General features: G+C 49.1%; 1 protein-coding gene across 2 annotated transcripts in view; it reads right to left on the bottom strand.

Moving 5' to 3' along the window:
- LOC137618637 (zinc finger protein ZFP2-like) overlaps positions 1–25621 on the bottom strand; it is a 70147-nt gene extending 44526 nt beyond the window's left edge. Inside the window, exons 1-2 of one of the 2 annotated variants that reach the window (XM_068348760.1) lie at positions 25438–25621; positions 25084–25125 (exon numbers count right to left, since the gene is read on the bottom strand). The gene's annotated coding sequence lies outside the window, so the exon portion shown is untranslated. The remainder of the gene's footprint in view (positions 1–25083; positions 25126–25437) is intronic. The other variant, XM_068348761.1, reaches the window with a different exon arrangement.
- Between the last annotated feature and the right edge of the window lie 477 nt (positions 25622–26098).

Genomic DNA, 26098 nt, shown 5'->3' with positions numbered 1-26098 from the left:
TCTTTGCTGCCACACCCGGTTTCGTCGTCTTGGACGGGCGAGGTTGTAGAGGTGCCGGAGGTTTATAGGGCTTCAATGTAAGAGCCCTATGAAGGAGGGAGTCCTGGTTGGACTTCCTCCACCTCTCAGCTGCCTGTTCCACGTCTTTAGGCTCAAACAAATTCTTCCCTAGAACGGAAGAATGTCTGAGCCTGCCAACCTCGACAGCTGGGACCTTCGTGTGGAACCTCTCTGCCACCGCATCACGTCGTTTCAGGATCGAATTGGCTCACAAGTTCGAGACTTGGTGGGCCAGAAACTCAATGGTGCGGGTGCCCGAGAGGAGGAAGGTCTCCAGGGCCTTCCTGGTGCTCTCCTTAGACAGGTCTTCGGATCGCAACAGGATGCCAAGAGACCCCAGCCAGATGTCCAGCCATGAAGTGGCCTGCATGGCACACTTCGCAACCTTCTCCTGGCTTAGGATCTCTGTCGCCGAGAAAGGCACTTGCCGGCTAGAGAGTCTCTCAAGAGGGACTCCCTTGGTAAGCTCTTCCCCAGTGTGGTGCAAGGGAAGAGCTAAACAAGACTCCTCTATGATTTCAAAGTACCTCCTCTAGTGGATGTGAGGAGGAGGGAGGAGCTTGTTGCCAGCAGTGGAACGGCTGGAGGAGGCGAGCTCGGAGAGCTGGCCCTCAACCTTATCCCTGGCACTCTTCACCCCTTGGGACCAGGGCAAAGCTGCACTGGCCTTAGCGGGCTTCTGAGTGCCAAAGACTCGGTCCAGGACCATGTCCTTGCCCTCACGAGGAGGAATCTCAGGATCAGGAATCCTGTTGAGATGCCTCATCAGGGTCAGAACCTGTCAGAACCTGTCAGAAGGCATGCTCTGACTCCTGTGGCTCCCCTCCTGGAGAACTTGCAGCAAAGTCTCCTGTCCCCAAGGCTCTTCTTGGGGGGACGCGTGGACGTTCTCAGCGGGTCTTCTCGGCTCTGGGCGAATTCTTGAGGATGACTTGGGGACTGTCTTGGAGTCCTTAGGTTCCCTCCTGGGAGGGATACAGAACTCTAACAACGACATCTGAGGGCTCCTCTCCGCTCCAACCTGGGACGATTCTCCTGCGCGAGGCGGGTTTTCTCCCATTGGTGCGATGGGAGAACGCCTCACCTCGGAAGACTCCCCTGAGGACGGAAAATCCTCGTCCACAGGAGAGGGAGAGAAAGTCTGGAGGGGGGGGAGGGACCCTTCCTCAAGGATGTCCGAGGAGCCAGCTTGACCCTTGGAGAAGTTACCACGACTTCTACTCCTCTCTTCCTCTTCAGTGGGGTTGGAGCCGCCATTGATTTGAGGCCCATCTCAGCGAAGGCAGGTTTGACAGCCTACACGACAGCTCTGATGAGGGACCTGAACCATGGCTGCTTACTGACAGCAGCGCTGTCAGAGACTCCCTCTGGAGGGAAGGGGATCGGACGATCCTTCGGAGTAGAAACTACAGCTGGGCCTGCCTGAAAAGAAAGGGAAGAAGAAGAAGGTTGGTTCCTGGACCTATCTGGAGACTTCCCTCCCTCCTGCGAGCGCGCTGGTCTGCGCTAGCGACGGGGGGAACGTGAGGATGACGACCTGGCAGCTCTCGTCCCTGTAGGCTCGCGCGGTGGCTCGCGTTGTGCCTCCCGATGGGAATCGCGCTGGGGTTCGCGCGATAGGATCATTCCTGGTTCGCGCTCGGGCGAACGTGCGCATGGGGATGATGGCGAGGGCGCGCGTTGGCTGGTTGGCGAGCGATGGCGCGCAGGCGAGCGACTGCTCACAGGCGAGGGGGCGCGCGGGCGGGCAGGCGATCTTCGAGAGGGAGAGTGGGCGCGCTGGCGAGCGATGGCGCACAGGCGATGGAGCTCGCGGGCGTTCAGGAGATTGGTGGCGTGCGATTTGCGCGATCTGCAGAAAGAACAGGAAGCGCAGAAGGGTGTGCAAGTGCTTGCGCACACGGAGGGGATTGTTAGCGCGCGGGCGCGCAGGATCTTGACAGGCTCTAGGAGAACGCGCACAAGCAGGGGAATTACCCTTAGCGCGTGGGCGCGCAGGAGGGCACACAGCAGGAACTGGTGACTGCGCGCGATGACTGACGAGCAGGCGAGGTCCGACGGCGCGTAGGAGACCGCTGATGGGAAGGAAAGGCAAGGCTCTTCCCTCCTGCGCCCAGATCCAGAGATCGTGGGCGCGATGGCTGACGAGCAGGCGAGGTCCGACGGGGCGTAGGAGATCGCTGATGGGAAGGAAAAGCAAGGCTCTTCCCTCCTGCGCCCAGATCCAGAGATCGTGGGCGCGATGGCTGACGAGCAGGCGAGGTCTGACGGCGCGTAGGAGATCGCTGATGGGAAGGAAAAGCAAGGCTCATCCCTCCTGCGCCCAGATCCAGAGATCGTGGGCGCGATTGGCGCGCATCAAGATAAGGGCGCGCAGTTGTGCGCTGGCGAGGAGAAGATCGCTGGCGTAAAGGAGAACGCTGGCGAGCAGGAGAGCGCTGGCGCGCAGGTAAGCACTGGCGAGCAGGAGAGTGCTGGCGCGTAGTCTCAGCTGCAGGAGGTCGCTGGGGCGTTGTCTCTGAAGGTGAAGGTAACGTTGTGAAGACTTCACAGCAGGCGAGCGCTTGCGCGCAATTACGCGCAGGGGATACCTGGCGCTTAAGGGACTTACTCACAATGTGAGAAAGCCCCTGTTGCCCTGAAGGGACCGATGCCCGTTGGATAACGGGGTGCGTGGGCGCCCACAGCGCGTCAGCAGCCAGGAACGGAGACGGCAGGTCTGAAGGTCTGGCAGGCGAAGGAGATCGTGAACGATCAGCAGAGAGGTCCAGTGATGCAATTGCAACATTCGGTGCACGGCAGGGAGGATCATCTGCGGGGGACTGCGAAGGTGAAAAACTGAAGAGGCGCCTCCTAACTCCCTTGTTGGGAGAAGGAAGGCCTCTACAGCAAAGAGGAGGGCGAGCCTTCCGTTTGATACGTCCTCTGGGGGCGGCAGGCAGACCATCATCAGTCCTCCGAAGATCAGTCTCTGTCAGTGAACTCCCCCGAGGGGAAGAATCACCTGCAGGAGAGACCGTTGGACTTAGCTCCTTCCTCGAAGGATGTTCGGAGAGGGGAACTAAGCCTTCAGCAGCATCAGGAACCAAAGCAGGGGTTTGACCTAACTCGTCGGAAGCCCCTGACACAACAATGTCAACGATAGACAGAGGATCAACCTCTGCTACCGCCGGCGACTGTTTGACAGCATCCCCCAACCTAATTATGTCAAACAGGGCTTCCTTGGAGGGCGAACCCTTAAGCCCCAAGGAAGCCCAAAGCTGCAACAAATCATCATTAGCAACATTGTTATTAGAAATATCCTTCCCGGGGGACTAGGAGGAGCTGCCTCGCTATTAGAGGCAACTCCCTCTCCTGAACCCCGAGGTCGGTTAACATAAGTACGGCCTACGCTACCACTCTACGGCCTCTCGGAAGAGACCGATCGAGTGGGAGCTTAGGAGGAGGTTCGGGCTACGAAAAAAAGAGTCCTTGGAATTTTCTTTCTTCAAGGAAACCCTTGAAGGAGAAATATGACAAATTCGTAGATAATTTGTATTTTTCCTAACTATACAAACCTTAGCTATTTACATAGGGTATTACTTTCGGCATAGCTGAAATGGCGAGCCATTAGATTTTTAACCAGGGTTAACTACCCCCTCGCTAGTTAGCGAGGATGTAGGGGAGGGGGTAGCTAGCTACCCCTCCCCCCTCACACACCAGTGAACTGATTCACTTAGCTTAGAGGTAGGACTTCACGGGGGACAGAGCTGGCGGGCAAGTATGTGTAAATAGCTAAGGTTTGTATAGTTAGGAAAAATACAAATAATCTACGAATTTGTCATTTGTTCCGTAACTGAAATACAAACCACGCTATTTACATAGGGTGACTCAACCCTTAGGTAGGGTGGTAAGTCCCGGCCTTACTGGCTTTGGCTTTGCCCGGGGACTCAGAATCCGAGTGTGTAGCACTCGAGATAAAGAGTCCCTGCACCTTGCAAGTCCCTTGCTCTGCAAGGAACGTGCGGCCTGCGTAAGCTTCTGTGTGAAGGAATGAAGTGTGACTCGTCCTAGGAAGTTGACCTGGAATCCTTTAGATGGAATTCTAGGATAGAAAGTTCCCAATACCACCTCATCAGGGTATGGGAGACGCGATAGTATTATCTTAATACTAGGAACACAAGGAAGCTTGGTTTACCTGCAGTAGTTTGAGGTCAGCTGTGCAGAGAACCCCGGATGCTGCTTTCCCCGAGAGAGGGGAGGATAAAGAAAAGAATAGGGGCCAGGCATATCTTTTCATTCATGCAGACTAAAAAAGGGTAACAATGCTCTCAACCTTCTGCTGCTTGTCCATTAAGGAGCCTGAGGTTTAAACCAGCTGTTGTGCAGCCACCAGAGGGCCGATAGAGAACGTATCGAGCCTCCTGTGGGTCACATCCTGCAGGTAGTGGGCTGTGAAGGTCGTTTGACGTTTCCAAACCCCTGCTTGTAGAACCTGCGTCACTGAGTAGTTTCTCTTAAATGCCAGGGACGTAGCAATGCCCCTGACATCATGTGCTCTAGGGCGACGTGACGGAGGAGGGTCTGGGTTCAAGGACTGGTGGATGACCCTGCGAATCCATGCTGAGATTGTATTCTTAGTGACCCTCCTCTTCGTCCTTCCTGGGCTCACAAACAATGCTTGCACTCGAGGACGAATTGCAGCTGTTCTCTTAAGATAGAGCCTCACACTCCTTACTGGGCAAAGTAGAAGATGGTCTGGGTCTTCTGTTACAGAACGGAGAATCGAAATCCTGAAAGAGTCGAACCGGGGGTCCGGCACTCCTGGATTTCGAGTCTTAGCCACAATGTCAGGGACGAACCTGAACGTTACCTCTACCCATCCCCTTGAATGGGCAATGTCATACGAGAGACCATGAAGTTCGCAGACTCGCTTGGCCGAGGCCAAAGCAAGTAGGAACACCGTCTTCCAAGTCAGGTGGCAATATGAAGCCTGGCGTAATGGTTCGAACAGAGGTCTCTTAAGAGACATGAGGTTCGAACCACGCTCCCTGGAGGAGGTCTCACTTCCGACTGAGGGCAGGTAAGTTCATAACTTCGTATGAATAGTTCCAGCGAGGAGGAAATGTCCATTCCTTTGAGCTTGAAGGCAAGACTTAAGGCTGAGTGATAGCCTTTCACTGCCGAGACTGAGAGGCGCATCTCTTCCCGCAAATACATGAGAACCTCCGCTATTGCTGGAATAGGGCACCGAGTGGAGAGATACCCCTTCCACAACACCAACCACAAAAGACTCTCCACCTCGCCAAGGTAGACTCCTGTGGGTGACTTTCGCAGGTGTCGAGACATCCTTTCCGCAACTTGTTGCGAAAAGCCTCCCTCTGTGAGATGTTGGATAGTCTCCAGGCGTGAAGCCCCACCGATGCTACGGCTTGTAGGAGATGTTGGAGTGTAGTTGTTTGAGTAGCTCGTGTCGAGAAGGGAGTCCTCTCGGGAGTTCCGTCAGGAGCTGCAGAAGTTCCGGGAACCACTCTGCGTGATGCCATAGCGGAGCTACTAAGGTCATTGACAGGTCGACAGATATTCTGGTCTTGTTGAGCACCCTTCTCATCAGACAGAACGGGGGAAAGGCGTAAACGCCGATGTCGACCCACCGTTGTTGGAAGGCATCTTGCCAGAGTGCTTTGGGTTCCGGGACTGGGAAGCAGTACAGCGGAAGCTTGAAATTCAAGGCTGTCGCGAACGGATCCACCGTCGGGGAACCCCACAAAGTCAAAACTTTGTTGGCTACTAGACGATCCAAAGATCACTCGGTACTCACTATTTGGGATGCCCTACTCAGACTGTCGGCGAGCACATTCCTTTTGCCCGGAATGAAGCGAGCCGATAGTGGAAACGAGTGGACTTCGGTCCATCTCAGTATCTTTACTAGAAGATGGGATAGCTGTTGTGAAAAGGTACCTCCCTGCTTGATGATGTAAGCCACTACCGTGGTGTTGTCGCTCCTCACCACCACGGAGTGACCCGCCAGGTACTGTTGGAACTGTTGAAGTGACAGAAATACGGCCTTCATCTCTAGCAGGTTTATGTGGAGGCACTTCCTGATTCTGACCATAGGCCTGAGGTCCTGTGGTTCAGAACGTGGGCCCCCCACCCATCTTTTGAGGCGTCCGAGAACCGCAACAAATCCGGGGGGAGGACGAGAAGATCCACTCCCTTTCGGAGGTTTTCATCTGTCACCCACCACCGAAGGTCCGTTCGTTCCGCAGGACCCATAGGGACCAAAACGTCCGGGGAATCGTGACCTTGATTCCACTGGGACTTGGGCCGCCATTGCAGGGATCTCATCCTGAGGCGGCCAATTGGAACTAGACGGGCCAGGGAAGGAAGGTGACCGAGAAGACGTAACCATGATGGGGCTGGGAGTTCTTCTCGTCTGAGGAAAGGATCTGCGACCCTCCTCAGCATTGCTATCCTGTGTGGAGATTGGTGTCCAAGATCATGCCTAGATATTCCAGTCGTTGAGATGGAAGCAGAGAAGAATTCTCGAGATTTACCATGATCCCTAGATCTTGGCAGTCTCAGAAGCTTGTCCCGGTGTCGAAGAAGGGTCGACTCCGAGTCAGCCAGTCGTCCAGATAGCAGAGGAGACGGATGCCGATCCTGTGTGGCCACGAAGAGATCAGGGTGAACACTCTAGTGAATACCTGAGGTGCTCTGGAGATCGAAACACAGCACCTCGAACTTGTAGATCTTGTTGTCTAGGCTGAATCTTAAGTACTTCCTTGAAGACGGATGGATTGGGATCTGGAAGTATGCACCCTTCCGATCCAGTGTACACATGAAGTCTTGTGGTCTCACTGCAAGTCTGACCGTGTCTGCTGTCTCCATGCTGAACGGAGTTTGTGTGACAAACCTGTTCAGAGCTGAGAGGTCGATGACTGGTCTCCCGCCCCCAGACGCCTTCTTTACAAGAAAGAGTCGACTGAAGAAGCCTGGGGAACTGCCGACGATCTCTTGGAGACCATCCTTCTTTAGCATGGTCTCGACTTCTGCTCGTAGGGCTAGCCCCTTTGCCGATCCCATGGCATAGGAGCTCAACGACACTGGATTCGCTGTCAGGGGAGGTAGACAACAGGATGCCAAGAGACCCTAACCAGACGTCCAGCCACGAAGTAGCCTGCATGGCGCACTTCGCGACCTTCTCCTGGCTTAGGATCTCTGTCGCCGAGAAAGTCACTTGCCAGCTAGAGAGTCTCTCGAGAGGGACTCCCTTGGTAAGCTCTTCCGCAGAGTGAAACGGAAGAGCTAGGCCAGACTCCTCCATGATCTCAAAATACCTCCTCTGGTGGAGGTAGGAGGAGCTTGTTGCCAGTAGTGAAACGGCTAGAGGAGGCAAACTCGGAGAGCTGGCCGTCAACCTTATCCCTAGGCACTCTTCGCCCCTTGGGACCAGGGCAAAACCGTACTGGCCTTAGCGGGTTTCTGAGTGCCAGAGACTCGGTCCAGGACCATGTCCTTGCCCTCACGAGAAGGAACCTCAGGGTCCTTGAACCCGTTGAGATGCCTCATCAGAGTCCAGACCTGCCAGAAGGCATGCTCTGACTCTGCCGCTCTCCCCCTGGAAAGCTGGCAGCAATGTCTCCCGTCCCCAAAAGTTCTACTTGGGTGAACTCTTAGAGTCCTTCGGTTCCCTCCTAGGAGGGATACGGAACTCCAACAACGAAGTCTGAGGGCTCTTCTCGCCCTAACACGGGACGATTCTCCTGCTCGAGGTGGGGTTTCCCCAATGGTGAGGTGGGAGAAGGTCTCACCTCGGTAGAAGGAGCGCGCTGGTAAAACCCAGGGGTCGCGCGTGAGACGCTGGCGCTCGCGCAATGGGAAAAACACAGGGGTCGCGCGCGAGAGACCGTTGAAAACACTCTCGCGCGCGCACACGCAGGCCCTCGAGCACGCGGGAGAGACTTCATAGGGTGAGCAGGAATCAGATTGACGTGCAGGAACAGAATGAAGAGGCCGTGAAAATGTCGGCGCGTGCGCGGCTATTAGCGCGCGCGTACGAGGTTGTTGGCGCTTGTGCGCGAAAAAAGGTCGACAGCGCTTAGAGATCGTCGGCGCTTGTGCGCGCAAGAAGATCGTGGGCGCTTGCGCACGTAAGAAGATTATTGGCGCGGGGAACCATCGGAGCTTACGTGCGTAGGAAGATCGTCAGCTCTAGCGCGCCAAAGAAGATCGTCGGCGCTTGCACGCTAAGAAGATTGACGGCGCTCGAAGATCGTCGGCACTTGCACGTGTAAAAACATCGTCGGCGTTTGCGCGAGTAAGAAGATCGTCGGCGCTTGCGCGCGTAAGAATATCATTGGCGCGGGGAACCATCGAACCTGCGCGCGGACGATCGTCGGAGCTTACGTGCATAAGAAGATCGTCTGCGCTAGCGCCAAAGAAGATCTTCGGCGCCTGCGCACGTAAGAAGATCGATGGTGCTCAAAGATCGTCGGCGCTTGCACGCGTAAGAAGATCGTCAGCGCTTGCGCGCAAAAGAAGATAATCGGCGATTGCGCACAAAAGAAGCTTGTCGGCGAGCACGAGTGTGCGCTTGGATGAAGGGACAGCTGACAGGACGATCAGGAACTGGGACGATCAACACTGGAAGTTCTGGTGAGCGCCTGTGCGCTAACTCAGGACTGGAACAAGATTCCTCTGGATGGAAGTCTCAGGAACAGCAGGAACAGTAGGCGAGCGCTTGCGCGCAATTGCGCACGAAAGCGCAGGAAAACGTTGGCGCGCAGGGGATACCTGGCGCTTAAGGGACTTACTCACAGTGTGAGAAAGCCCCTTTTGCCCCGAAGGGACCGGTGCCCGTTGGATAACGGGGTGCGTGGGTGCCCACAGCGTCAGCAGCCAGGAACGGAGACGGCAGGTCAGCAGGTCTATGAGATGGCAAACTGCGGAGAGGTCCCAAAAAGCAAGCTGGTCTAAACAGGAACAATCCTCCGAAGAGGAGTCCTTATGAGTAGCCTCCCTCGCGAACAAGAGAGGTCACAAGATTGATCCTGCAGCTGCTCAGCCCCTTGAGCATAGCTGCAGGTGCGACCGCTCAGCCCCAAGAGCATAGCTGCAGGTGCGACCGCTCAGCCCCAAGAGCATGGTCGCATGAAGTTCCATGGTCCGGCCTTGCAACCGCTCAGCCCCTTGAGCATGATTATAAGAGCGGTTGCTCAGCACCAAGAGCATAACCGCCCGAGGACCAGGAAAACCCATCCAGGAATTATTAAGGTATGAGAAATTCCCCCTCTGCAGGGGAAAAAACTCATACCTGGGAAGGGAACCTCCCTCGGAAGGGAAGTTACCTACCCCTGGAGGTGAACCTCCTTGGCGTTCTAAGATGAACTAAAGAGCTGACAGTTGTCACGGGAGAACTTCTAAGAGAAGGGAACACACCCATGACGATGTCCTAGAGAGACGGCAGCAACAGCAGACTCCCCTCCCCAGGCACAAACAGGGCAGCTCTGCTTCGTTGGCACATTTAGGCAAACAAAGAAAAACTGGATCGTTAACTGGGAAAATAAAATAAATAATTAGTTAACAAAAATTCCCCCGGGAGGTACTCCGAAGAGAAACCCCGAGGGAATAGAAAACATAAGAATTACAAATTAAGTATGCGCCCTCCTCCCCCCCTGACATTCACGGGTGAAGGGGGAGGGCGGAGAACTGTAACAAGAACAGAATTATAATTATGTAATTCTTCTAAGAATGTTCACAAATAGTAAGAACCACTGACCCCCGAAGGGAAGTGTTCTCCACAGAATGCTGAAAAGTTAAAAAAAATACAATTAGATTTCATTAAAAAATAATTGACACAAATAAACGGAATAGCAACCCAACCCGCACCGGAAAGAATTTTCCGTAATAGTACTTGGTAGTAGTAAAAGGGTGAATGACCTCGAGTAGAGAGAGAGACCGTAGTCAATCTAAACTCCCACGTTCCCTTCGCTAAGAATCCAAGTTCCCCGTAGGGAAGGAGGAACAGCGGAAAAAACAGATGAATGAAGAAAGTCCAGCGATGACGATTCCCCACGGCGGCCGAATTATCGGAAGCCGAAGGAACGACCGAAGGACCAAGGGAGAGGCCGCGCCCCATGACGTGAAACCGTGGTGGCCTGGTACTACGCGGTGACGTTGTTGTACACTACACACACAGCACAAACACTGAAAAGGAAACTTACTATATTTCTATACACAAATATATGCATAAACATAAAGAATGTTTATATATATATTAAGTATAAGAAAAAGTAAGTAAAGACAAAACATTAATGGCTGCCAAGCGATGGTGGGAGCAGACACGTCTGCCCATTACCCGAGCCAAAAGCGAAGTGAATCAGTTCACCGGTGTGTGAGGAGGAGGGGTAGCTAGCTACCCCTCCCCTACCCCCTCGCTAGGAGGGGGTAGTTAACCGTCGTTAAAAATCTAATGGCTCGCCATTTCAGCTACGGCGAAAGTAATACCCTATGTAAATATGATATTTTCATTATAAACTAAATTTTTGAATATACTTACCCGGTGAATATATAAATAGCTGACTTCTCCGACGGCCCGACAGATTCCAAAAAACTCGCGAGCGATCGGCATGAAGGTTGCGGGTGTGCCCACCAGCGCCGACTATCGGCCAGATACCGCATATACTTCTCAACCACTCCAGTTCTTCTCAGTCCGCAGGGTCTCTATCAGGGAGGAAGGGAGGGCTTTTAATATTATATATTCACCGGGTAAGTATATTAAAAAATTTATTTCATAATGAAAATATAATTTTTAAATATTAAACTTAGCCGGTGAATATATAAATAGCTGATTCACACCCATGGTGGTGGGTAGAGACCAGTATTATAACAATAAAGGCGTATATGCTCAAGAGTTTTTGAAAAATATTTCATAAAAACAAACTTAAGTATAGGTACCTGGTAAGGAAGCTGACTCTGATGATTACTCTGCCTCATTAGTCCGCTTTCCTCACGAAGCCCAGCCATCCTCTCAGGATGCTGAAAGACTCCCAGGAGCTGTTATATCCAGGGCGAACACCCCTATAACAGGACCTCATCAATACCCTTAATCTGGGCGCTCTCAAGAAACAACATTTTGACCACCCGCCAAATCAAAAAGATTGCGAAAGACTTCTTAGTCTCCCGTACAACCCAAAATAAGATTAAAAATTTCAAGAGTAGATTAAAAGGATATTGGGATTAAGGGAATGTAGTGGTAGAGCCTTCACCCACTCCTGCACTCGCTGCTACGAATGGTCCCAGTGTGTAGCAGTCCTCATAAAGATTCTGGACATCTTTCAAGTAATATGAAGCGAATACCGACTTGCCTCTCCAAAAGGTCGCGTCCATAATACTTTTAATGGATCTATTTTGCTTGAACGCTACTGAAGTTGCTATCGCTCTAACTTCATGAGCCTTGACTTTAAGTAAATTACGATCCTTCTAAATTAAATGAGAGTGTGCCTCCCGAATCAAAAGCCTAATAAAATAAGACCACGCATTCTTAGACATGGGCAAAGAGGGTTTTTTAACGGAGCACCATAAAGCCTCTGAACAACCTCGTAGCGTTTTAGTTCTGGATAAATAAAATTTAAGAGCTCTAACGGGGCACAGCACACTTTCAACTTCTTACCCCACAATCTCAGAAAGACTGGGGATTTCAAATGATTTAGGCCAAGGACGAGACGGAAGTTTATTCTTGGCCAAAAAACCAAGTTGAAGAGCGCATACTGCTTTATTAATGGAGAAGCTGATGTTCTTGCTAAAAGCATGTATCTCACTAACCCTTTTAGCCAAAGCCAAGCTCACCAAAAAAAGTGTCTTGAGGGTAAGATCCTTCAGGGAGGCTAAATTTAATGGTTCAAACCTGTCTGTCATAAGGAACTGTAGGACCACGTCCAAGTTCCAAGCAGGAGTGAAATATGACGCTCCTTAGAAGTCTCGAAAGACTTAAGCAGGTCTTGGAGATCTTTGTTATTAGAAAGATCCAAACCCCTATGCCTGAAAACAGAAGCTAACATGCTTCTGTAGCCTTTAATGGTGGATGCAGAGAGGGAGCGACCGTTTCTCAGATAAAGCAGAAAATCCGCAATCTGCGCTACAGAGGCACTTGGAAGAGGAAATAGAGGAGGACTTGCACCAGTCTCTAAATACCTCCCATTTCGACTGATAGATCCTGATAGTAGAAGATCTTCTAGCCCTCGCGATCGCTCTGGCTGCCTCCTTCGAAAACCCTCGAGCTCAAGAGAGTCTTTCGATAGTCTGAAGGCAGTTAGACGAAGCGTGGGGAAGCTTTGATGAAATCTCTTTACGTGAGGCTGTCGCAAGAGATCCATCCGCAACGGCAGACTTCTTGGAACGTCTACCAGCCATAGAAGTACCTCTGTGAACCACTCTCTCGCGGGCCAGAGTGGAGCAACCAACGTCAACCTGGTCCCTTCGTGAGAGGTGAACTTCTGCAGCACCTTGTTTAGGATCTTGAAAGGTGGAAAGGCATAAACGTCCAGGTGAGACCAGTCCAGCAGGAAAGCGTCTATGTGGGCTGCCTCTGGATCTGGAACTGGAAAGCAGTAAGTCGAGAGCCTCTTTGTCAGTGAAGTCGCAAAAAGATCTATGGTAGGTTGACCCCATGTCATCCATAGCTTCTCGCACACAGTCTTGTGCAACGTCCACTCCATGGAGATGACTTGTCCTCTTCTGCTGAGGCAGTCCGTCAAGACATTCATTTTTCCTTGCACAAATCTCGTCAAAAGAGAGATGTTACTTGCCTTAAATGGAGTTCCTTCTGATCCGTGGACCAAAGACCCGAGCATTCCAGACTGTCCAGTGGAGCTCCCTAACCCAAATCTGATGCATCTGAATACAACACATGGTTTGGGCTCTTGATCGCAAGAGAATGACCTTCTCGAAGTTTGATGTTGCTGTCCCACCAAGTCAGACATGTCTAGACTGAGTTGGAGATTGGGAAAGAGATACTCTCAAAGCCCTTCTCCTTGTTCCAATGGTTTAGGTGAGATTGGAGAGGGCAAAGGTTGAGTCTCCCCAGAGAGATAAACTACTCCAGCGATGAAAGAGTTCCCACGAGGCTCGTTCAAACTCTTACAGAGCAACTGTTTTTCTCTTGCAAGTGACGGACTTTTAACAAGAGCTTGTTCCATTCTTGTGGGAGACGAAAAGGCCCGAAAAATCCGACACTGTATCTCCATTCCCAAATAAAGAATAGTCTGGGATGGAGTACTGTAAGTTACGACTTCTCTACGTTCACTATGAGACCTAGCTCCTTGGTTAGGTCTAATGTCCATAAGAGGCTCTCCAGACAGCAATTTAATGACGACGCCCTGATTAGCCAGTCGTCAAAATAAAGGGAGGCTCTGAATCCTCAAAAAATGTAGAAAGCTTGCTACATTTTGCAAGGGCCTTGTAAAAACAAGAGGAGCAGGAATGAGGCCGAAGCACAGTGCTCGAAATTGGTACATTACTTTCCCGTCCACAAACCTCAGGTGTTGTTGAAAGTTTGGATGAATCGGGATGTGGAAGTATGCATCCTGAAGGTCGAGAGAGACCACCCAGTCGCCTTCCCTTACTGCTGCCAAGACAGATTTGGTAGTCTTCATCGTGAACTTTGTCTTGACAATGAACACATTGAGCGCACTTACATCTTAAGTACTCCAGCAGTGAACGTGGCTGCCAGATCATTGGAGCCATCCCTGATAGCCTTGTTCATGCATGACATAATTGTACAGCAATACATTGACAGCTGGAGAGACCTTCTTACTTAAGGCTCCCAGGGACCAATCCAACAAATAAAAACTTCAAACGCTCGAAAAATGTTATTTTCCTTAGTAAAATAAATTTTTGAATATACTTACCCGATGATCATGTAGCTGTCAACTCTGTTGCCCGACAGAAAAAATCTAAGGTCGGGATACGCCAGCGATCGCTATACAGGTGGGGGTGTACATCAACAGCGCCATCTGTCGAGCAGGTACTCAAGTACTTCTTGTCAACAAGAACTCAATTTTCTCCTCAGTCCACTGGTTCTCTATGGGGAGGAAGGGAGGGTCCTTAAATTCATGATCATCGGGTAAGTATATCAAAAAATTTATTTTACTAAGGAAAATAACATTTTTCAATATTAATCTTACCCGATGATCATGTAGCTGATTCACACCCAGGGGGGTGGGTGGAGACCAGCATACATGTTAACATTAGAAGCTAAGTATCCCGTATTTCATTTTATCAGTTATTCAAAATAACAAACATAAAATAAATAAGTACCTGGTAAGGAAGTCGACTTGAACCATTACTCTGCCTTTTTTAAGTACGTCTTCCTTACTGAGCCTAGCGATCCTCTTAGGATGCTGAGCGACTCCTAGGTGCTGAAGTATAAAGGGCTGCAACCCATACTAAAGGACCTCATCACAACCTCTAATCTAGGCGCTTCTCAAGAAAGAATTTGACCACCCGCCAAATCAACCAGGATGCGGAAGGCTTCTTAGCCTTCCGTACAACCCAAAAACAACAATAAAAAGCATTTCAAGAGAAAGATTAAAAAAGGTTATGGGATTAAGGGAATGTAGTGGTTGAGCCCTCACCTACTACTGCACTCGCTGCTACGAATGGTCCCAGGGTGTAGCAGTTCTCGTAAAGAGACTGGACATCTTTGAGGTAAAATGATGCGAACACTGACTTGCTTCTCCAATAGGTTGCATCCATAATACTCTGCAGAGAACGGTTCTGTTTGAAGGCCACTGAAGTAGCGACAGCTCTAACTTCATGTGTCCTTACCTTCAGCAAAGCAAGGTCTTCTTCCTTCAGATGAGAATGGGCCTCTCTAATCAAAAGCCTGATGTAATAAGAAACTGCGTTCTTAGACATCGGTAAAGCAGGTTTCTTGATAGAACACCATAAAGCTTCTGATTATCCTCGTAATGGCTTTGTACGTCTTAAATAGTACTTAAGAGCTCTTACTGGGCAAAGTACTCTCTCTAGTTCGTTCCCAACCAAGTTGGACAGGTTTGGGATCTCGAACGACTTGGGCCAAGGACGAGAAGGAAGCTTGTTTTTAGCTAAAAAACCAAGCTGCAAGGAACATGTAGCCGTTTCAGATGTAAAACCTATGTTCCTGCTGAAGGCGTGAATCTCACTGACTCTTTTAGCTGTTGCTAAGCAAACGAGGAAAAGAGTCTTCAATGTGAGATCCTTAAAAGAGGCTGATTGAAGCGGTTCGAACCTTGCTGACATCAGGAACTTCAAAACCACGTCTAGATTCCAGCCTGGTGTGGCCAACCGACGCTCCTTTGAGGTCTCAAAAGACCTAAGGAGGTCCTGTAGATCTTTGTTGGAGGAAAGATCTAAGCCTCTGTGGCGGAAAACCGCTGCCAACATACTTCTGTAACCCTTGATCGTAGGAGCTGATAGGGATCTTACGTTCCTTAGATGTAGAAGGAAGTCAGCTATCTGCGTTACAGAGGTACTGGTTGAGGATACTGCATTCGCCTTGCACCAGCTTCGGAAGACTTCCCATTTAGACTGGTAGACCTTGAGAGTGGATGTCCTCCTTGCTCTGGCAATCGCTCTGGCTGCCTCCTTCGAAAAGCCTCTAGCTCTTGAGAGTCTTTCGATAGTCTGAAGGCAGTCAGACGAAGAGCGTGGAGGCTTGGGTGTACCTTCTTTACGTGCGGCTGACGCAGAAGGTCCACTCTTAGAGGAAGAGTCCTGGGAACGTCCACTAGCCATTGCAGTACCTCGGTGAACCATTCTCTCGCGGGCCAGAGGGGAGCAACCAACGTCAACCGTGTCCCTTCGTGAGAGGCGAACTTCTGAAGTACCCTGTTGACAATCTTGAACGGAGGGAACGCATACAGGTCGAGATGGGACCAGTCCAGAAGAAAGGCATCCACGTGAAGTGCTGCTGGGTCTGGAATCGGAGAACAATACATCGGGAGCCTCTTGGTCATCGAGGTAGCGAATAGATCTATGGTGGGCTTGCCCCACAGGGCCCATAGTCTGCTGCAAACATTTTTGTGAAGGGTCCACTCTGTGGGGATGACTTGACCCTTCCGGCTGAGGCGATCTGCCATGACATTCATGTCGCCCTGAATGAACCTCGTTACCAGCGAAATCTTTCGATCTTTTGACCAAGTGAGGAGGTCCCTTGCGATCTCGAACAACTTCCTCGAATGAGTTCCTCCTTGCTTGGAGATGTACGCCAAGGCTGTGATGTTGTCGGAGTTCACCTCCACCACCTTGCTTAGATGGAGGGACTTGAAGTTTATCAAGGCCAGATGAACTGCCAATAGCTCCTTGCAGTTGATGTGAAGTGTTCTTTGCTCCTGATTCCATGTGCCCGAGCATTCCTGTCCGTCCAGTGTCGCACCCCAGCCCGTGTCCGATGCGTCCGAGAAGAGACGGTGGTTGGGGGTCTGAACAGCCAAAGGTAGACCTTCCTTGAGAAGAATGCTGTTCTTCCACCACGTCAGTGAAGACCTCATCTCTTCGGAAATGGGTACTGAGACTGCTTCTAGCGTCATGTCCCTTCTCCAGTGAGCAGCTAGATGAAACTGAAGGGGGCGGAAGTGGAGTCTGCCTAACTCGATGAACAGGGCCAGCGATGAAAGCGTCCCTGTTAGACTCATCCACTGCCTGACTGAACATCGGTTCCTTCTCAGCATGCTCTGGATGCATTCTAGGGCTTGACTGATCCTGGGGGCCGACGGAAAAGCCCGAAAAGCTCGACTCTGAATCTCCATACCTAGATAGACAATGGTTTGAGATGGGACGAGCTGGGACTTCTCTATATTGACCAGGAGACCCAATTCCTTGGTCAGATCCATAGTCCATCTGAGATTCTCCAGACAGCGACGACTTGACGAAGCTCTTAAAAGCCAGTCGTCCAAATAGAGGGAGGCTCTGATGTCTGCCAAGTGAAGGAATTTGGCAACATTCCTCATCAGTTTCGTAAACACAAGAGGTGCCGTGCTTAGGCCAAAGCACAGGGCTTGGAACTGGTACACGACCTTTCAAAAGACGAACCTTAGGAAAGGTTGGGAGTCTGGATGGACGGGAACATGAAAGTATGCGTCTTTCAGGTCCAACGAGACCATCCAGTCTTCCTTCCTGACCGCTGCTAGGACCGACTTCGTCGTCTCCATTGTGAACGTCTGCTTGGTGACAAAAGCGTTGAGAGCACTGACGTCCAGCACCGGTCTCCAACCTCCTGTCTTCTTCGCTACCAGGAAGAGACGGTTGTAGAAGCCCGGGGATTGATGGTCCCGGACTATGACTACCGCTCCCTTTTGTAGCAAGAGCGACACCTCTTGTTGCAACGCTAGCCTCTTGTCCTTCTCCTTGTAGTTGGGAGAGAGGTTGATGGGAGATGTTGCTAGAGGGGGACTGCAGCAGAACGGAATCCTGTACCCCTCCCTTAGCAACTTCACAGACTGAGCGTCTGCACCTCTGTTCTCCCAAGCCTGCCAGAAGTTCTTGAGCCTGGCTCCCACTGCTGTCTGGAGAGGTAGGCAGTCAGATTCTGCCTTTTGAGGACTTGGAACCCTTCTTCGATTTGCCACGATGACTGTCGGCAAGGGTACCTCCTCTGCTGGAGGTTCTGCCACGAAAGGGCGGGATGAACCTAGACGCTGGTGTGTCCATCCTAGGTCTAGGCACGGAAGGTAAAGCTTTAGCCTTACGTGCGGAGGACGCCACCAGGTCATGGGTGTCCTTCTGGATCAACGAGGCAGCCATCCCCTTGACCAGCTCTTCCGGAAAGAGACACTTGGAAAGCGGAGCAAACAACAACTCCGACTTCTGGCATGGAGTGATCCCAGCAGACAAGAAGGAGCAAAGATGGTCTCTCTTCTTAAGCACTCCCGACACGTACGAAGCCGCAAGCTCACCAGACCCATCCCGAATGGCCTTATCCATGCTAGACATGATAAGCATGGCCGAGTCCTTATCCGAAGGGGAAGTCTTTCTGCTTAACGCTCCCAAACACCAATCGAGGAAGTTGAAGATCTCAAAAGCACGAAAGACTCCCTTCAACAGATGATCCATGTCAGAAAAGGACCAGCAAATCTTAGATCGTCTCATAGCCAGCCTGCGGGGAGAGTCAACCAGACTTGAGAAGTCGCCCTGGGCAGAGGCAGGAACTCCCAAGCCGGGTTCCTCTCCCGTGGCATACCAGACGCTAGATTTGGAAGCAAGCTTGGTAGGCGGAAAGATGAAAGCAGTCTTTCCTAGCTGCTTCTTGGACTGCAACCACTCTCCCATAACCCTCAACGGTCTCTTGGATGAGCGTGCGAGAACGAGTTTGGTGAAGACAGGAGCTGCTGACTGCATGCCTAACGCAAACTCGGAGGGAGGAGAGCGAGGTGTTGCAGACACAAACTGTTCCGGATACAAGTCCCTGAACAGGGCAAGGACTTTCCTGAAGTCTAAGGAGGGAGGCGTAGACTTGGGTTCTTCTAAGTCGGAGTGCGGATCGTCCAAATGTGCAGCTTCGTCATCATCAGATACTCCATCATCCGAAAGCTGAGGAGGAAGTGGCAAAGGTGGAGCAGAATGCTGAATGGCTGAATCCGGCAGCACGGGTGCATGCGTAGCTGCTGCGGATCCAACATCATGCCGCTGCTGGTCAGTCTGCGAGCTGGCAACAACAAAAGCGGAGTGTTGGTGCGTGGGAGGGACTGCCGTGGGTTGCGGAGCATGCCGCATGGGTTGCGGAGCATGCCGCAATGCGTCAAAACACGGCAGCTCGACAAAACCTTCCCACTGCTGATGCGGAAGCTCACGCATGTCAACGGAGGGTGCAGCATGAACATGCGTCTGGCAGGGTCGACTGCGCATCGGTGGTGGAGCTCTCACAGGTGGAGTGTGGGAGCAGGCAGCCGCAGTATCTGCTGAGCGCACAACCGTGGCAGGTTGTAGGTTAACAGGTGCAGTGTCAACCTTCTCAGCACGATACTCCTGCATGAAAGAAGCAAGCTGAGACTGCATAGACTGCAGCATGGACCACTTAGGGTCTACCGTGGTTGGTGCGGCAACAGACGGAGTAGTAGCCTGTTGCGGAACCACTCTACCTCTCTTGGGAGGTGTGCAGTCTTCGGAAGACTGCGGCGAGTCCGAACTGACCCAGTGGCTACACCTGGGCCGTTGGACTCGCTCGGAAGGGACCTTACGCTTGAGAGGTCGTGAGACCTTGGTCCAACGTTTCTTCCTCGAAACTTCTTCCACAAACGAGGAATGACAGGGCTCATTCGTCTGTTTGTGGATGGGACGATCTCTGACAGATACGTCCGCAAACACTGAGGGTACATCCGTACGCTGATCAAGGCCTGTCGAACCCTTTGGTCCTTCGACATTCCTTCTCCCCTGGGCTTGGGAGCTTGCAAGAGGTCCCGGACTGGGAGGACGACTGGCACGTACAGGAGTACCCTCATGCGCAACACTGACACTGACACTTTTCACTTCACTTGCACTCACTACACTTCCCACTGCACTTCGCGCTTTCAACTCTTTGACATCGGCCAAAAGTTGATTACGGTCATTAGCTAATGACTCCACTCTGTCACCAAGAGCCTGAATGGCACGCATCATATCCGCCATGGAGGGTTGAGCACTAGTAGCAGGGTCGGGAGTCACCACTACAGGGGAAGGAGTAGGTTGAGGGGCATGGGGAGAGGAAAAATCAAAAGAGCGAGAAGAACTCCTCCTGATCCTATCCTTCTCTAGCCTACGTGCATTCTTTAGGAATTCGTTAAAATCGAATTCCGAAAGCCCAGCGCATTCCTCACATCGATCTTCCAATTGACAGGATTTACCCCTACAATTGGAACAAACGGTGTGAGGATCTATGGAGGCCTTCGGAAGACGCCTAGAACAAGCCCTAACACTACACTGCCTGTACTTAGGGACTTGTGAATGGTCAGACATCTTGAATTCCAGAAATAGTCAGGGGGGAAATCCAAAAACTAGCAAAGTTCATTAACAATTAATCCAAATCTAATCAAAAAGCTATATAAGCTAATGATAAAGGTTCCTGAATAGCGAAGGCTAAAATCTAGAGCGAATACATCACCAAAATCGTGAAAAACAACGCCAGAAACAACAGCGTATCCAAGTAGGTCTTGCCGGTGGCACGACAGAGGAAAAATTGAGTTCTTGTTGACAAGAAGTACTTGAGTACCTGCTCGACAGATGGTGCTGTTGATGTACACCCCCACCTGTATAGCGATCGCTGGCGTATCCCGACCTTAGATTTTTTCTGTCGGGCAACAGAGTTGACAGCTACATGATCATCGGGTAAGATTAATATTGAAAAAACTCCTAACAGGAGATGGTCTAGCTCTGAAGCAGACCATAAAATCTAGGAGCGTCTCATGGCTAGACGACGAGGAGAGTCCACAAGGCTTAAAAAGTCTCCCTGGGCAGAGGCAGGTACTCCCAAGCCGAGAACTTCTCCTGTGTCACACCAGACGCCCGAGCGAGAAGCTAATTAAGAAGGAGGAAAAGCAAAAGCAGACTATCCTAAACTTCTCCTGGATTCCAACCAGTCTCCCAGTAAGAGCATGGCCCTCTTGGAAGAACAAGAGAGAACTGACTTCGTAAATGTAGGAGTCGAAGAAAGTCATGCCAAGAGTAAACTCAGACGGCGGAGCAGCCGTTACAAAACGAGTAGGACAAAATTTCACTAAAGAAATTCATAATTATAAAAGAAGGGATTGTTGGACCACCCTAGGTTACTCCTCTTCTGAAAGACTCCCCAAAGGAACATTAGTTGAAAGGGGGTCATCAACTTCTTCAGAAGGCACATCATCTGATAAATCTAAAGTCTTGCGAGAAGGAGATTTATATTCAGAATGACGTGAAGGAAAAGCCTGACAAGCTACATCAACTTGTATATGAATAGAAGTTAAAGTTGGAGGGTCGATGTCACGTTGTGACTGCAGAGAATGTTATTCTACTACACGTCGTGACAGAAGTAACTGACGTTCAAACGTCCCGTAGTAACAGCGGTCACTGCTGTTCGATGCTATATCGTGACTACTATGACTGACCCTCGACGTCACGTCATGTCTACGGTGTCTACCGCTCGACGTCATGTCGTGTCTACGGTGTCTACCGCTCAACGTCACGTCATGTCTGCGGTGTCTGGAGCTCAACGTCACGCTGTGACTGCGGTGGCTGACGTTCAAAGCAATCAAAGTTACATCGAGATTTATTCTCCGCATCTCGTTTAACAGCAAAGCTGTCACTAGGGATAACGTCAGCGTGGCGTAACAAAGCTCGTTTAGAAGGTTGAAGACCTGAATCACGTATCCCAGAACCGTGACGTACAAAAAGCAAAGGATCCTTTCGCACAGGAACAGGATCGAAAGCTTCTATTAAAGAAGAAAGCTTTAACAGCACATCTTGCAAAACACTTAACTTCGGATCAACCTGTGACTGCGGTGGCTGACGTTCAAACGTCACGTAGTAACAGCGGTGACTGCTGATCGATGCTATATCGTGACTATGGTGACTGACACTCGACGTCACGTTGTGTCTACGGTGTCTACCGCTCAACGTCACGTCGAGTCTGTGGCAGAAACGTCTGTACATGAACGTCATCGCTATGAACGGGACTCTTATGATGACTACAGCTAGGACGTTGAACCTGTTCTGAAGGAACTAATAAACGTTTCAACCGTCTCGAAACCTTACGCCCAGGCTTTTAAAGAGACGAATCATCGGAAGACGAGGAGAAACTTCGTCTCTCCTGTCTTATGGCAAGGACGTGCTTGACGAGCAACGTCTGATACCTTTGAGGGAACGTCTGTTCGTTGGTTTACACTCCTCACTCCCTTAGGTCCTACGACATTCCTTCTCCCTGGTGCAGGGGAGCCTGAAAGAGGTCTCGGACTAGGCAAGCGACAAGCACGAACAAACGAACCCTCCGCAACACAGAACATGTTTTTTGCACTAACTTGATATCGCATTTTTTAATAATTTCACATTAGACATGAATAAAACTGATTTCTACCTGAAGCACGCAATTCTCCCTTAAATCAAAAGGATAGAATTGCGAAATGAGTCGTATAATGTAAGCACATTAGTACAAAATGAAACACACATGCAAAAATCAATAAACATATACATATATATCGAATAAAACGGAAATATATAAAGTTAAAAAGATCAGTGACTGGGGATGAGACTAAACACTAGTTCTCTAAGGACTACGTTTTCAATCTCTCACCGTACAGTGCCTTGGGATGAGAATAAAAACTAAAACGTTTTATCCTCTCTCCCCGTACAGAGACTTGGGACGAGAGTAAAAAAACAGAATCGAGAACAACGTTACTCGCTCCCAAACTCCTTGTACAGACTTGGGACGAGAATAAAGATCGGATCGTTCTCTCTTTCTCTCTCTCTCTCTCTCTCTCTTGTCACCACAAGAGAATGGCCCACTCACTCTTCGTCAATAACAGTTTATTTGACTAAAGGAAAAAAACTGAAAGGACTAAGAAATTGAAAATTAACATGTTCCTTTAAATTAGTATCTAAAAAACTTCAGTTAGAAAGAAGAATGAACAAAACGTCAAAATCGATTTACTCTTTCTGCAAAGTGAAACCGTGATTCTCTCTTTCTCTATCGTAACGATAGAGCGCAAACTGCGTAGCATAAATAAACCAAACGTTAGTTCATCTTTGAAAAACAGTACGAAGACTATTCAAAGAATAAATTTCTTAAAATATTTTCTAAAAATATTCATCTCATCACTCTTACAGAGCAACTGTTTTTATCTAAACAAAAATAAAAGTTGAATGGGCTCAACGTTGTTTAACTACGTTTTCCAAGTCAGGACCGGCTACAAAGAATAGGTAAAGGCCGCATATAAACAAAAACATAAAATCTATCTCGATGTTTAGTATAAATGGAAAGCTAATCGAAGAGGCCTAATAAAGGCGGGTGAGATATAAAATATATAGAGGTAAATCTATAAATATCAACAATAATCTATAAAGTGATAAAATAATTACTAAAAGCCTTTAACACACTTCCGTACACTGAGGGAAGGGTCGGCCATCTTTTCTCTATGGAAAAACCAGAGCGAGATTAAAAAAGCAAGGGCAAAAAACTTTTCCTCTCCTTTCAAAAGCATTTCTTTTGAAGATAGTATTGAATAATCCAACACGGCGAAAGCAATAAAACCAAAACCAAGTACTTCACCAATTCGGTAGAAAACTCGAGGTCTAGAGCGAGCGGAACCAATGTTGTCGGTGACACCGACAGAGAAGAACTGGAGTGGTTGAGAAGTATATGCGGTATCTGGCCGATAGTCGGCGCTGGTGGGCACACCCGCAACCTTCATGGCGATCGCTCGCGAGTTTTTTGGAATCTGTCGGGCCGTCGGAGACGTCAGCTATTTATATATTCACCGGCTAAGTTTAATATTTAAAAAGCGTGGTTTGTATTTCAGTTAAGGAACAAATCCTGTTTTGACTTCTTCTTCCGGCGCCAGGAAAACCTCTCCCACAGGGAGGTAGACCACTCCCTACACACTTTGTCTCTGTCACACCGTTGGCCCCTGCAAAAAGGACATGCGGTGTGAGTGTCCGTTTCAACCGCCAACATATATGTACCACAAGGGCGGTCAGGTAGTCCAGGACACTTCCGCATAGGAGAGGCCAACTTCCAAGCACACTGCAAAGAAAAAGCAAAACAAGATCAAAGGCTGTCAATAAGCAAGGGTGGGAGCAAACACGTCTGTTCATCACCCGAGCCAAAAGCAAAGTGAGCTAGTCACAGGTGTGTGAGGGGAGGGGTAGCTAGCTACCCCTCCCTACCCCCTCGCTAACTAGCGAGGGGTAGTAAACCCTCGTTAAAATTCTAATGGCTCGTCATTTAAGCTACGCCGAAAGTAATACCCATATTAAATAGTGTGGTTTGTATTTCGGTTACAGAACAACTAACCTTTGGCAGTATATATATCAAATTAGTGTTCGGCATAATTTCTGGACGTATCCCAACGAACTACAATCTTAACAAGGGATTAAAAATGTAGATTGTTGGAATTAGCGAAAACATAAGTCCGAGCATTAATAAATGTTCAGGCTAGCGCCACCAGCTGATAGGCGAACGGAGTGCCGCCCAATGGGTGTTATTATAGTCAGGTAGGAAGCAATGCTTGGGGGAAATTTAAGATCGAGTAAATTGGCCATGGCTTCAGCGAACTACGAATTATAACGACCTTTCCCTTACCTAACAATTCATGATAATTTTTACAGCAGTATCGAATGCCACTGTAAAGAACGAGTCCCAACCATTTGATGGTGGGATAAGAATGTATATTGATGGGACAGCATTAAATTGTAAAAATGAACGATTCTTGGCATGGGACGACACGGGCTCTATCCATCGGGAAAGTTTGGAAACTAATCAGGAGCTACCCGTGCCATGGTGCAGATCAAAACAGGACTTGGAAAATTTTCAGAGAGGTGGGCGAAACTTTTATTTTGACCGACAGCCTCATATTTAATCCTGAAACCTAATGAACCAGTAATGATTAATTGATATACGCTGTTTAAAATCATGTGGGGAACATAGTATTATTGTAAAAAAAAAAACAACTTTCCATCCTAACCTAACCTAACCTACAAGCAGTGTCCCTACCCATTTACCTAACAGGAGGGGCCCAGCGACCCCCGTGACCCTCCTTACACTGCCTTTTCTAAGTTAGCTATAATAATACATACAGGTGGCCGCTATCATACATAAACCCCAAATATTTAGATAGATACTGTTTATGATTAAAGAATGTGGTAGGTTTGTAGATTGGCGGACAAACCCTTGCTCATGAACTAATTTGCTCAACCAGAAAGATATCTGTTGACATAAGATGGTCCCTTGCAAAATGTACCTACAATAATGTGTCCTTTAATGATTAGTTCAGAGCTTGGGTATACATACACTTTAATATGACTGTTTCGGCATTATAATTTAAGCAGTCTTGTGCTTACCGACTGTCATGGATGCAACTCTTCCCAGAAATGCTTCTTGTTCTGTAAAGAGAAAAATGCTTTTAGTTATTATTCCATGAATAATGGAATATATCATTATTAGGCAAAGTTTAAGGGAGACAAATTTACCTAAGGGAGTTGCTGGCCAAGGTATGCAATTTAGGTTACGTGTTCTAAAATTAGTTAGGAATATGCTAAGCCTATATAGCATACCATGATTTAGACGATAGTTCAGGTCTGCATAAGACGAGCATACTTATAATCTCAAGTAATACAAGTCTTCGTTGATGGGAGAGAGTGAAGTTACTGCCGATGGGGAAGCATTTAGGACTGAAAGTCATGGCCAGAACTTACTTGAATTTATCGCCTCTACAAACTCCTATAAAAGCTCCTGGAAGCACTGTAACCGATACAACTATGAACTTAGGTGACAAATGTTGGGCCGAGTGTTTGTTACCTCAAGTCGATTTGATTTTGATGTCTCCATCCTCAAGGGCTCATCAACTTTTCAAGATCCAGGTTCCTCGTTGCTCTCTCCACAACACTGTGATTGTGGGCACACTACTAGATGAAGAGTAGACAGCACATCTTGCATTTTCTTACTTCTACGTCTAACTTCTAGGATCTCTCCAATATACTGGGCACCCTCTTTAGTTGAGGTTACTAAATTCCCTATACCTATGTTATTATTTCTTAATTTCCTTCACTCATTACAGTTAAAAATATGCTCAGTAGTATCCTCTGCCTATCTACACAACACACAAAGCCTATCATTATCATTCTTATTTCTATCATTTTCTTTTATTTTTAGCATATTTAACATGGTTTTCATAACTATTACTGTCTCATTAGTGTCAAATTCTCCTATGTAATCTCTTCAGCCATTACTATTCACAAACCTCAGTTTGGTCATCTTTGCTTTCTTTTCTTCTATTGTGCTTTTAATTCCATTTGCAACTTTACTTTTTATTTCTTTGTTTTTAGCTTCAGCTTTTTATACTTTCTTGCTTCTATT

This window comes from Palaemon carinicauda, chromosome 25, assembly GCF_036898095.1.
Source record: "Palaemon carinicauda isolate YSFRI2023 chromosome 25, ASM3689809v2, whole genome shotgun sequence".
Classification (NCBI taxonomy): domain Eukaryota; kingdom Metazoa; phylum Arthropoda; class Malacostraca; order Decapoda; family Palaemonidae; genus Palaemon; species Palaemon carinicauda.
This window is presented reverse-complemented; position numbering and strand designations above follow the sequence as displayed.